Source organism: Nerophis ophidion, linkage group LG04, assembly GCF_033978795.1.
Source record: "Nerophis ophidion isolate RoL-2023_Sa linkage group LG04, RoL_Noph_v1.0, whole genome shotgun sequence".
Lineage (NCBI taxonomy): Eukaryota > Metazoa > Chordata > Actinopteri > Syngnathiformes > Syngnathidae > Nerophis > Nerophis ophidion.
The window spans coordinates 78,122,180-78,134,737 of record NC_084614.1 but is presented as its reverse complement, the minus strand read 5'-3'; the positions used below and the strand labels follow the sequence as shown (position 1 = coordinate 78,134,737).

General features: G+C 43.4%; 1 pseudogene; it reads right to left on the bottom strand.

Annotated features, from left to right (window-relative positions):
- Positions 1 to 2,096: 2,096 nt before the first annotated feature.
- On the bottom strand, positions 2,097 to 6,182 carry LOC133550474 (uncharacterized protein K02A2.6-like; annotated as a pseudogene).
- Positions 6,183 to 12,558: the final 6,376 nt, after the last annotated feature.

The window sequence follows — 12,558 nt, the reverse complement described above, 5'->3', positions numbered from 1 at the left end:
GAGGCTCTCAGACCCTCCCGGCCTGGGTATCCCTTGAAACGGCAATCCTACACTTTTCATGACGTTCTTGCTTATGCTCACCACTCCCTTTTCCATTTAAACTTGAAGGCGCAAACACCATTGTATCGATCTCCATGAAAATATGGAACCAGCTAAGGAAACATTTGGGTTTTCAAGGCCCATCTATATTGACCCCGCTACTTAAAAAACAGTTATTTAAACCTTCCCGTAGCGACCCCGCATTTATGACCTGGCACGATCACGGTATCACCACTGTGGAAGACCTCTATACAGACGGAGTGTTCTCATCCTTCGCTGAACTCTCTCCCAAATACGATTTGCCAAACTCCCACCTTTTTCCTTTTTTTCAGGTGAGGGACTTCGTAAAGAAGCAGTTCCCACACTTCCCAAATCGTCCTCCGGAAACTCTTATAGATACTTTGCTATCTCTGAGCCCAAATCATAAAAAATGTATCTCTGTGTGTATGTATATATATATATATATATATATATATATATATATATATATATATATATATATATATATATATATATATATATATATATATATATATACATATATATATATATATATATATATGTATATACATATATATATATATATATATATATATACATATATATATATATATATATATATATATATACATATATATATATAATTGACGGATGGATCTGAAGTTGATATGAAGACGATTGTGTTTAAAGTAAACAGTAAGAAAAAATATATTTTTTTATTTCTAATGAGTAGGACACTTTTGGATCCCCAATCATTTCAGTAGGATTTTTTTGTGTGTGTCATTGCTAAAAAAAAAAGAATAATAAATTAAAATCAATATTTTTATTTGTGATGAGGTGGCGACTTGTCCAGGGTGTACCCCGCCTTCCGCCCGATTGTAGCTGAGATAGGCGCCAGCACCCCCCGTGACCCCAAAAGGGAATAAGCGGTAGAAAATGGATGGATGGATGGATTTTTGTTTGTTGAAATTTTTAAGGCTCCAATTATTATATAGTCTCAAATATTCCACTTTAAAATTCTATTGGGGGAAACTATTGCATATTTTGTGTTTTTTTTTCCCATAACAAAACAGGGTTTTCTTTGACAAAAAGGGCATACAACTTAAATCTTTGAAAAGGTTATATTGACAGATAGACCTAATGTTGATCAACAGATTTAAACCTGGAATAATAATAATACAAAATAATGACACATTTTAAATATTTTTTGGACCAAAATCCTTTGGGGTCCCTGGGATGAAGCCTGAGTGGAGGCCTAAATGTATATTTTTATACATATATTGAATATGTTATATAGCAAAGTAAAAGTTGTGTTTCTTATCTAAGTAAATGTAACTCGTTACTACTCACCTACGTGGATAAGTGTGTTCACCTTTGACAGGTACGAAAAAATTAAAATAAAAACGATCACCTTTCTTTGATATTCTGCCAGCAGAAGCGTCTGCCTCACACTTTTCCCCCACGTTCAGCACTTTGGCCACAGCGAGTCCATCTCATGAAGGCTTTCTGCTGACTTTTTTACTCAGGATGAAACTTCCTGATGCAACCCTGGCCGGGAATCGAACCCATGCGAGGCAGATGCGTGTCCCGTTACCCCAGCAGGGACGCCTCACGCTTGGGAGACATAACGGAGGTGAAAGTTAAGACGTTGTTATATATTCAAATAACGAGGTAGCACACACGTTCAGTAACTTTTATATCTGACTGGGAGTAGCAGTAGCATACACTCTAGAGAGGGATCATCAACACTCATGTACAGCACTTGGTGAGCATGCTAAGTAGACACAACTCAACTACGGCAAGTCAGTCAGGACAAACAACGCTGAGTCAGCATGCACATTAATACACCACATCACCTCCCCTCACAGATCAAAGGCAATGCAAAATCAGTACACACTTTCAATACGGCAACATTCAATTCTTCAATGCTGTAATAAACAAACACAAAAATGTCACAGATGTTATACCAGATAGTGCATTCAAACTCAAATTCAACCCTCTTTAATAACAAATGAAAAACTCCCTTCTGAAAAGAATCAGTCCCTGTAACGCTGAGGTCACCTGATAGTACGCTCTGAGCGTCTCAAAGTCACTGTCTCTGGGTCAGGCAGCACTGGCGGTTCCAACTCAAAAGCTGGTGGTTCAGGTTCTGCGGAGTCCGTTCCGCTCAGCTGACTCAGTTTCACCTGCAGGCTCTGAATCTGGAGTATCAGGAAGGTAGCGAGGTCTCAGCTGATCTCCGTGACGCCGGTACACTTGGTCTGGTGTCTCGCCTTGCACTCGGTATGACGCTGGACCAGTCTGTTGTGTCACTACCCCAGGAATCCATTTGGGTTTCTCTCCTGCGGTGTTGCGCAGATACACAGAGTCATTTACATCAAACTGTCTCTCGGCAGCCTGACTGTCATGTTTCTCCTTCTGCTGATACTGTCTCTTTCTGACTCGTTCGGTGATGCTTGGTTTCAGGAAGTCCAAACGTGTTCGCACATGTCTTTTCAGGAACAAGTCCGCTGGTGACTCTCCAGTGGTGCTGTGGGGAGTAGTGCGATAGCGCAGCAGGATGTGTGATATCTTGTCCTCAACACTCAGGTTCTGTCCAACAAGCTTTTTCATGCCTGCTTTAAAAATAGCAACATATTTGTAGCTGGATGTCTCGGTGCACCGGTCGTGTGAAGGACTCCATTCCTCTTTATGAACTGCTGAAACTCATCCGATGTGAACGTTGTCGCATTGTCTGTGACTATTTGTTCTGGCACACCGATTGATGAGAACAGTCTCTTAAGTCGTGTAATGGTTGCAGTGGACGTGATTTGTGCCATTTTGTAAACCTCCAGCCACTTAGAGTATGCATCAACCACAATCATGAACATGTGACCCAAGAACGGGCCTGCAAATTCAATGTGTAGTCTTTTCCAAACCTCTCCAGGAAAATTCCCAGGGATGCAGCGGGACTTGGCGTGGCGTGCGCTGTTCCAGCTGGCAGGTCTCACACTGCTTGCAGACCCTCTCAGCATCCATATCTACATTTGGCCACCAGACATATTGTCTGCCAGAGTGTCCGTCGTGGATCTCTTTTAGCACTGCGCCTCTCATTTTTGCAGGTACTATTACTCTTGTTCCCCATAGAACACACCCCTGTTCGACAGATAGCTCATCTCTCTTTCTGTAGTACACCCTCAGTACATCTGGTATTTCTTTTGGCCATCCTTCCATGATGTACCTGTGCAGCTTTGAGAGCTCTGTGTCCTTTCGTGTAGCCTTGGAAATTTGTTTTTGCACTCATATAACATATGACAGTGCATTTATGCAAGCTGTCATTGTCTCTGTACCTGTATCTTTGGTCTCAGGCAGCGGAACACGAGACAGCCCGTCCGCATTGCCGTGCTCCTCTGACCTGCGGTATGTCCTGTGGTAATCATACGCAGACAGTATGATGGCCCATCTCTGAAGGCGCGCTGCTGCCATTGTAGGAAGTCTCTCATGTTCTCCAAACAGCGCGAGCAGGGGCTTGTGGTCGGATATTAAGTCAAACTTGCGCCCCCACAGATATTGATGGAACTTCTTCACACCAAACACCAGGCTCAATGCCTCTTTTTCTATCTGTGAATAGTTTTTCTCTGCCGGAGAGAGCGTGCGGGAAGCATAGGCTATTGGATGTTCATGCCCGTCTAGTGTTGTGTGCTGTATCACTGCTCCGATCCCATAAGCAGAAGCATCACATGCAAGCGAAAGCGGCAGACGTGGATCATAGTGAACCAGCACTTTGTCACTGGTCAAAAGCTCCTTGCATTTGCCAAAAGCACTCTGCTCCGCCTCGCCCCATCTCCATTTAACTTTGTCTTTCATTAGCCTGTAAAGTGGGGCCAAAATTGTGCTTTGCTGAGGCACAAAACGCCCATAGTAGTTCACTAGGCCCAGGAAAGCTCTGAGCTCTTTGACATTTCTGGGTGCCGGAACATCATGTATGGCTATGACCTTATTTTTGGATGTGTAGACGCCTTTCCCGTCCAGCACATCCATCCATCCATCCATCATCTTCCGCTTATCCAAGGTCGGGTCGCGGGGGCAACAGCCTAAGCAGGGAAACCCAGACTTCCCTCTCCCCAGCCACTTCGTCTAGCTCTTCCCGGGGGATCCCGAGGCGTTCCCAGGCCAGCGGGGAGACATAGTCTTCCCAACGTGTCCTGGGTCTTCCCCGTGGCCTCCTACCGGTTGGACGTGCCCTAAACACCTCCCTAGGGAGGCGTTCGGGTGGCATCCTGACCAGATGCCCAAACCACCTCATCTGGCTCCTCTCGATGTGGAGGAGCAGCGGCTTTACTTTGAGTTCCTCCCGGATGGCAGAGCTTCTCACCCTATCTCTAAGGGAGAGCCCCGCCACACGGCGGAGGAAACTCATTTGAGGTAGTTAAAAAGCTTCACGGTGGCAAGGCCCCAGGGGTGGACGAGATCCGCCCGGAGTTCCTTAAGGCTCTGGATGCTGTGGGGCTGTCTTGGTTGACAAGACTTTGCAGCATCGCATGGACATCGGGGGCGGTACCTCTGGATTGGCAGACCGGGGTGGTGGTTCCTCTCTTTAAGAAGGGGGACCGGAGGGTGTGTTCCAACTATCGTGGGATCACACTCCTCAGCCTTCCCGGTAAGGTTTATTCAGGTGTACTGGAGAGGAGGCTACGCCGGATAGTCGAACCTCGGATTTAGGAGGAACAGTGTGGTTTTCGTCCTGGTCGTGGAACTGTGGACCAGCTCTATACTCTCGGCAGGGTTCTTGAGGGTGCATGGGAGTTTGCCCAACCAGTCTACATGTACTTTGTGGACTTGGAGAAGGCATTCGACCGTGTCCCTCGGGAAGTCCTGTGGGGAGTGCTCAGAGAGTATGGGGTATCGGACTGTCTTATTGTGGCGGTCCGCTCCCTGTATGATCAGTGCCAGAGTTTGGTCCGCATTGCCGGCAGTAAGTCGAACACATTTCCAGTGTGAGTTGGACTCCGCCAAGGCTGTCCTTTGTCACCGATTCTGTTCATAACTTTTATGGACAGAATTTCTAGGCGCAGTCAGGGCGTTGAGGGGTTCCGGTTTGGTAACCGCAGGATTAGGTCTCTGCTTTTTGCAGATGATGTGGTCCTGATGGCTTCATCTGACCGGGATCTTCAGCTCTCGCTGGATCGGTTCGCAGCCGAGTGTGAAGCGACCGGAATGAGAATCAGCACCTCTAAGTCCGAGTCCATGGTTCTCGCCCTGAAAAGGTATGGAATGCCATCTCCGGGCTGGGGAGGAGACCCTGCCCCAAGTGGAGGAGTTCAAGTACCTAGGAGTCTTGTTCACGAGTGAGGGAAGAGTGGATCGTGAGATCGACAGGCACATCGTCCAGCACATGTCCCAGATATTCAATCTGTGTCTTGCCGAAGTCACACTTTGACTTTTTCACTCTCATGCCGTTCTCTTGCAGTCTCTGTAAAACCTTGTCCAGGTTCACGAGAAGCTGGGCTTCATCTCGGCCCGTAATCAATAAATCATGGAGATAAATTACCACATCAAGATCTTTTAACAGGTTCTCCATAATGCGTTGAAAAAATACTAACAGCTGAAGTGACACCGAGACAAAGTCTATTGTACACAAACAGTCCCTTGTGAGTATTCACTGTTGTATACTTTTTCGACTCTTCATCCAGGAGTACTTGTTGATAGGCTGCTGCTAGATCTATTTTAGAAAATATTTTTCCTCCACATAGTGCTGCTAACACCTCCTCAATTCTTGGTAGGGGGTACGTTTCAGCGTTTGTAGCCAAGTTCACAGTTATCTTGTAGTCGCCACACAAGCAAAGTCCTCCATCCCGCTTAAGCACTGGAACCACTGGAGCAGCCCAGTCACTGTGTTTCACTGGACTGATGACAACCTCCTTTTCTAGGCGCTGCAGCTCCTTTTCAACTTTTTCTTTCATGGCAAATGGCAGGACGCGGGCTTTGTGGAACTTTGGGACTGCGTCAGGCTTTACAGAAATTGTGGCTTTGATGTCCTTTAATGTTCCAAGCTCATCCTTGAATACCTCATCATATTTAGCCAGCACTTCTTGGATTGATTTGGGCTTTTGTGCTGATGTTAAATTTTCAGCGACTGTGTTGATTGCGGCTGCTTTAATCATTTTCCAGTTTAGCCTGATGTCATCTAGCCATTCTCTACCACACAGTGAAGGACTCTCAACTCCCACAACTATCAGTGGTAGGCTAGCAGTCTGATTTTCATAAGCCCATCCATCCATCCATCTTCTTCCGCTTATCCGAGGTCGGGTCGCGGGGGAAACAGCCTAAGCAGGGAAACCCAGACTTCCCTCTCCCCAGCCACTTCGTCTAGCTCTTCCCGGGGGATCCCGAGGCGTTCCCAGGCCAGCCGGGAGACATAGTCTTCCCAACGTGTCCTGGGTCTTCCCCGTGGCTTCCTACCAGCTGGACGTGCCCTAAACACCTCCCTAGGGAGGCGTTCGGGTATATATATAATTAATATATATATAATATATATAAATAAAAGATGTATTGGTTTATGTAGTTTTCTTTACACACTGTCGTCAACTTGCCCCTCTCCCTGTGCCACTGTTGCACCAATATTTGGCTAAATTCTGTTTTGATTTTTCACCCCTGCTTTAGTGTGACGACACTGACATCAGGAGGGAGAGCATCCTGAGAAGCCTTGTTATCCGTCTCAATGAAGACCCAGACACTTTCTTCAAGGAATATCTAGTAAGTTAATAGTTTGTGTTACACAGTAGCATGAAATGATGTTACCCATTTTTATTGACATATTTTGTGGTTCTTTGAGCTCAACACACTACAACTTTTTGAATAACTGGCATTTTGTAAACAATGGGGCTCTTTCAATTTTTATTTTTGTTTGGAATCACTGGTAGGTGCAAGAAAAGACAGAGTCAGAGTCTCCTAAGCTAGTAGTGGCAAACGGGCAGAGGCCCTGTGGAGTAAAACAGCTATTTCTGTCTCACAGGTCCATTTCTATAGGGTTCTCAACCTTTTTTCAGTGATGTACCCCCTGTGAACATTTTTTTAATTCAAGTACCCCCTAATCAGAGCAAAACATTTTTGGTTGAAAAAAAGAGATAAAGCAGTGAAATACAGCACTATGTCATCAGTTTCTGATTTATTAAATTGTATAACAGTGCAAAATATTACTCATTTGTAGTGGTCTTTCTTGAACTATTTGGAAAAAAGATATAAAAATAACTAAAAACTTGTTGAAAAATAAACAAGTGACTCAATTATAAATAAAGATTTCTACACATAGAAGTAATCATCAACTTAAAGTGCCCTCTAATAGAGATCCATCTGGATTCATCAACTTCATTCTAAGCATTTCTTTACAAAAAAAAGAAATATTTAACATCAATATTTATGAAAAAATCTAGCTGTCAACGCGGAATATTGCATTGTTGCAGGTCTTTTCACAGTTTATGTACTTACATTCATATTTCATTAAAGTAATATTCAATACATATATTTATAAATGATTTTTGCATTGTTGCTATTTTTAGAATATTTTTTTAAAATCTCACGTACCCCTTGGCATACCATAAGTACCCCCAGGGGTGCGTGTACCCCATTTGAGAACCATTGGCCTAAATGATCACGTTGCAGCAATTGCATTATGTTCATGAGCTTTCACTGTTATGCTGATGACACCCAACTCTACATGCCCCTAAAGCTGACCAACACGCCGGATTGTAGTCAGCTGGAGGCGTCTCTTAATGAAATTAAACAATGGATGTCCGCTAACTTTTTGCAACTCAACGCCAAAAAAACGGAAATGCTGATTATCGGTCCTGCTAGACACCGACCTCTATTTAATACTACAACTCTAACATTTGACAACCAAACAATTAAACAAGGCGACACGGTAAAGAATCTGGGTATTATCTTCGACCCAACTCTCTCCTTTGAGTCACACATTAAAAGCATTACTAAAACGGCCTTCTTTCATCGCCGTAATATCGCTAAAATTCGCTCCATTCTGTCCACTAAAGACGCTGAGATCATTATCCATGCGTTTGTTACGTCTCGTCTCGATTACTGTAACGTATTATTTTCGGGTCTCCCCATGTCTAGCATTAAAAGATTACAGTTGGTACAAAATGCGGCTGCTAGACTTTTGACAAGAACAAGAAAGTTTGATCACATTACGCCTGTACTGGCTCACCTGCACTGGCTTCCTGTGCACTTAAGATGTGACTTTAAGCTTTTACTACTTACGTATAAAATACTACACGGTCTAGCTCCAGCCTATCTTGCCGATTGTATTGTACCATATGTCCCGGCAAGAAATCTGCGTTCAAAGGACTCCGGCTTATTAGTGATCCCCAAAGCCCAAAAAAAGTCTGCGGGCTATAGAGCTTTTTCATTTCGGGCTCCAGTACTCTGGAATGCCCTCCCGGTAACAGTTCGAGATGCTACCTCAGTAGAAGCATTTAAGTCTCACCTTAAAACTCATTTGTATGCTCTAGCCTTTAAATAGACTCCCTTTTTAGACCAGTTGATCTGCCGTTTCTTTTCTTTTTCTTCTATGTCCCACTCTCCTTTGTGGAGGGAGTCCGGTCCGATCCGGTGGCCATGTACTGCTCGCCTGTGTATCGGCTGGGGACATCTCTGCGCTGCTGATCCGCCTCCGCTTGGGATGTTTTCCTGCTGGCTCCACTGTGAACGGGACTCTCGCGACTGTGTTGGATCCGCTTTGGACTGGACTCTCGCGACTGTGCTGGATCCATTATGGATTGAACTTTCACAGTATCATGTTAGACCCGCTCGACATCCATTGCTTTCCTCCTCTCCAAGGTTCTCATAGTCATCATTGTCACCGATGTCCCACTGGGTGTGAGTTTTCCTTGCCCTTATGTGGGCCTACCGAGGATGTCGTAGTGGTTTGTGCAGCCCTTTGAGACACTAGTGATTTAGGGCTATATAAGTAAACATTGATTCATTGATTGAGGACTGCTTGCTGAAGTTATTTCTGAACCAATTTCAAACATATTATATATATATATATATATATATATATATATATATATATATGGTTAATTTTCCAATCACGTTTTAACTAATGATGCATAAATGATTGATTTGACAAGCAAAGAGGACTTTTAAAAAAAAAATAAAAAAAAGCTAATTCATTTTCTGCTAGTGGTGTTCAGCATTTTACCTAACACAAGTGTTCTGTTTTTGTGTTGTTCAGGCCTCCGCCACTGAGGATGCAGAAAGGGACATTGCCCTCACAGTCATGGGGATATACAGTACATAATCCGTGGAGATGGCGATAGGGAGCCAGAGGATGTTGGAGTTGTTATCGAAGGCATCAAAGTCCTGAGCAACGTGGACATTGTCATCATGGGGATTATAATGATGTTTGGTCTCAATTATGCTCTCGATCTAAGGTTTCCAGACAACCTCAAGTACACATTCGAGTTTTTCCAGAAGATCCTAATGAACTTGGATGGTCACAAACTGAACACAAAGATACAGCAGCTGAAAATCAAGTTGTTTGCATGGGAGGTGAACACTTGTTGATGAAGTTCATCATCGGATCTTTGACATCTTGTGGTGTTATTTTCAAGATTGTTGAAAAAAAGGATTATTCTACATTAAAAGTACCAACATGGTTTTGTCTGATGTGTTTTTATGGCATCAAGGGGGATTTTTAGCTTGCTTAATTTCCAGTCAATTTTAAGTTGGGCACATATTAATTTCACTTAGTAACCGAAATAATTTCATTTTAGCTGTGTTTGTAAAAAAAATAGTCTGACAAAGGTAAATAGATTTTGCTTGGTTATTGCAATAATTTTAGTTTGGCTTTATTTGCTAAAAATTAGTTGGATTAACTCATTTTTATTGTATTGTGAGAATGTACCAATTTTGAGTTGGGGCAACATATATTTGTTGGATGGAAATCCTGCCCTCATTTTAATTGAGTTCATCCAATGAGTCATTTCTTTGAGTGTAACTTTGTTGTCTCCGTTGCCAGAATATGAGAGTACCAAACGTGAGACTTGGTACAAAGCAAAAATGTTGAATTTTGATGGTTTTATTGAAAAGGTTGACAGGTTGTTGTGTTTTAAAAATGATGACAATGATGATGAGGTTGAAAATGAGGGTTCCACTGTTGATGGTTTTGAAAATGAAAGTCTACAACCCCATGACAGCATTTCAAATGTTCCATCTATTGTTTTATCAAAGCCCATTGAATCCACAGTCTCAAACAAAAGCAAAATGTCTTCCACTTCTTCTGCTCGCATAATAGCAGAGGCAGATAAGGCAGCACTTGGCGCCCGTGCTATTGCTTTAAAAGAGATCCATGCATTGGAGGCGCAGGCAGCAACTCTAAAGAGGGAACAGGAGGAACAAGCAGCGGCCATAAGGAGGAAAAAGGAGCAAATGGAGTTGGATGCTGAAATAGCAGCCCACAATGCTAAATTGTCTGTCCTCCATGAAGCCAGTGTTGCCGGCAGGAGCAAAAAGTCTGATGGAATGGAGTCCTATTATAGGCAAAGGACAAAACAGAAAAAAAATGCCTGCTCCGCCTGTACAACAACTTAAGCCAGGGGTGCCCACACTTTTTCTGCAGGCGAGCTACTTTTCAATTGACCAACTCGAGGGGATCTACCTCATTTATATATATCATTTATATTTATTTATTTATGAAAGAGACATTTTTGTAAACAAGTTAAATGTGTTTAATGATAATACAAGCATGTGTAACACATATAGATGTCTTTCTTTCACGAAGACAAGAATATAAGTTGGTGTATTACCTGATTCTGATGACTTGCATTGTTTGGAATCAGACAGTAATGATGATAACGCCCACATTTTCAAATGGAGGAGAAAAAAAGTTGTCCTTTCTGTACAATACCACATGAAAGTGGTTGGTTTTTGGCATCTAATTCATCCAGCTTCCATACACTTTACAAGAAAAACATTGGCGGCAAATTCCGTAGCTTGCTTGATTGACATTCACGGCACCCGAGGGTCTTGTGAGATGACGCTGGCTGCTGCCAGTTCATTATTATGAAAAAATGGCCGAGAGGAAGGCGAGAAACACTTTTTATTTCAACAGACTTTCGCGCCGTCCCTTCCGTCAAAACTCTAAAGGCCGACTGCACATTTCCTATCTTCACAATAAAAGCCCTGCTTCATGCTGCCTGCGCTAACAAAATAAGAGTCTCAGAAAGCTGGCGTGCACAAGTGATGTGCACGCCAGCTTTCCGAGGGATCGCTTGTGCCGCCAGTTTTCCGAGACTCTGTATTTAGTTAGTGCAGGCAGCATGCAGCAGGGCTTTTATTGTGAAGACAGGAAATGTGCAGTCGGCCTTTAGAGTTTTGACGGAAGGTACGGCGCGAGAGTCTGTTGAAATAAAAAGTGTTTCTCGCCTTCCTCTCGGTCCTATTTTCATAATAATGATCTTGCAGCAGCCAGCGTCATCTCACAAGACCCTCGGGTGCCGTGAATGTCATTTAAGTGACGTCTTGGTGAAGATTGATGATCACTAATTTTTAGGTCTATTTTTTTTAAAAGCCTGGCTCGAGATCGACTGACACACCCCCCGCGGTCGACTGGTAGCTCGCGATCGACATAATGGGCACCCCTGACTTAAGCCATCTCTTAAAGCTGCTCCTTCAGAGCTTCACACAGCCAAGAATGCCCCAAACAAGGTCCATTCACACCTTCAACCAAACAACCAACCACTTCGCTCATCAATTTTGGATCCTGTGGAAAACCAATCAAGGCAAAATTTACCTCAAGCATCTCAATCATTTCAAGGCAACACAATACCAGATGAATTCCACACTATATTACAGAGGCAAAATGAAATGATGGCACTCCTGGTTCAAGCACAAACCTGCCAATTACTTCCACACGGACAAATTCCGTTTTTTGAAGGTGACCCATTGCAATTTCAGGCTTTCGTAAAAGCTTTTGAGTATTGTATAGAGGCAAAAACCAATGATCGTGGTGACTGCTTGTATTATCTGGAGCAGTTTACCAAAGGACAGCCCAGAGAGTTGGTGCGCAGTTGCCTCTATATGCCTACAGAGAGAGGCTATGCTACAGCAAAACGCCTACTAAGGGAACACTTTGGAAATCCTTCAAAAATAACAGCAGCCTACCTGGACAAAATTATGGCATGGCCAAACATCAAGTCTGAGGATGTAAAAAATCTCCAAGCTTTCGCACTGTACTTGTGAGAATGCTCCAATGCCATGGATGAGCTGCAGTACTTGGACGAGCTCAACATGCCAGCTAGCATAAAGATGCTCATACAAAAGCTGCCACACAAATTAAGGGACCAGTGGAGAGGAAAAGCAGCCGACATTGTTGACCAACAAAGGCGACGTGCTTGTTTCACAGACATTGTGAAATTTATTGAACAGCAAGTCAGAATTGCTTCGGATCCTGTCTTTGGCGACATTCAAAACATCCTTCGAAATAAAGCAGTAACCAAACCCAAGCCTATACATCAACGCAAA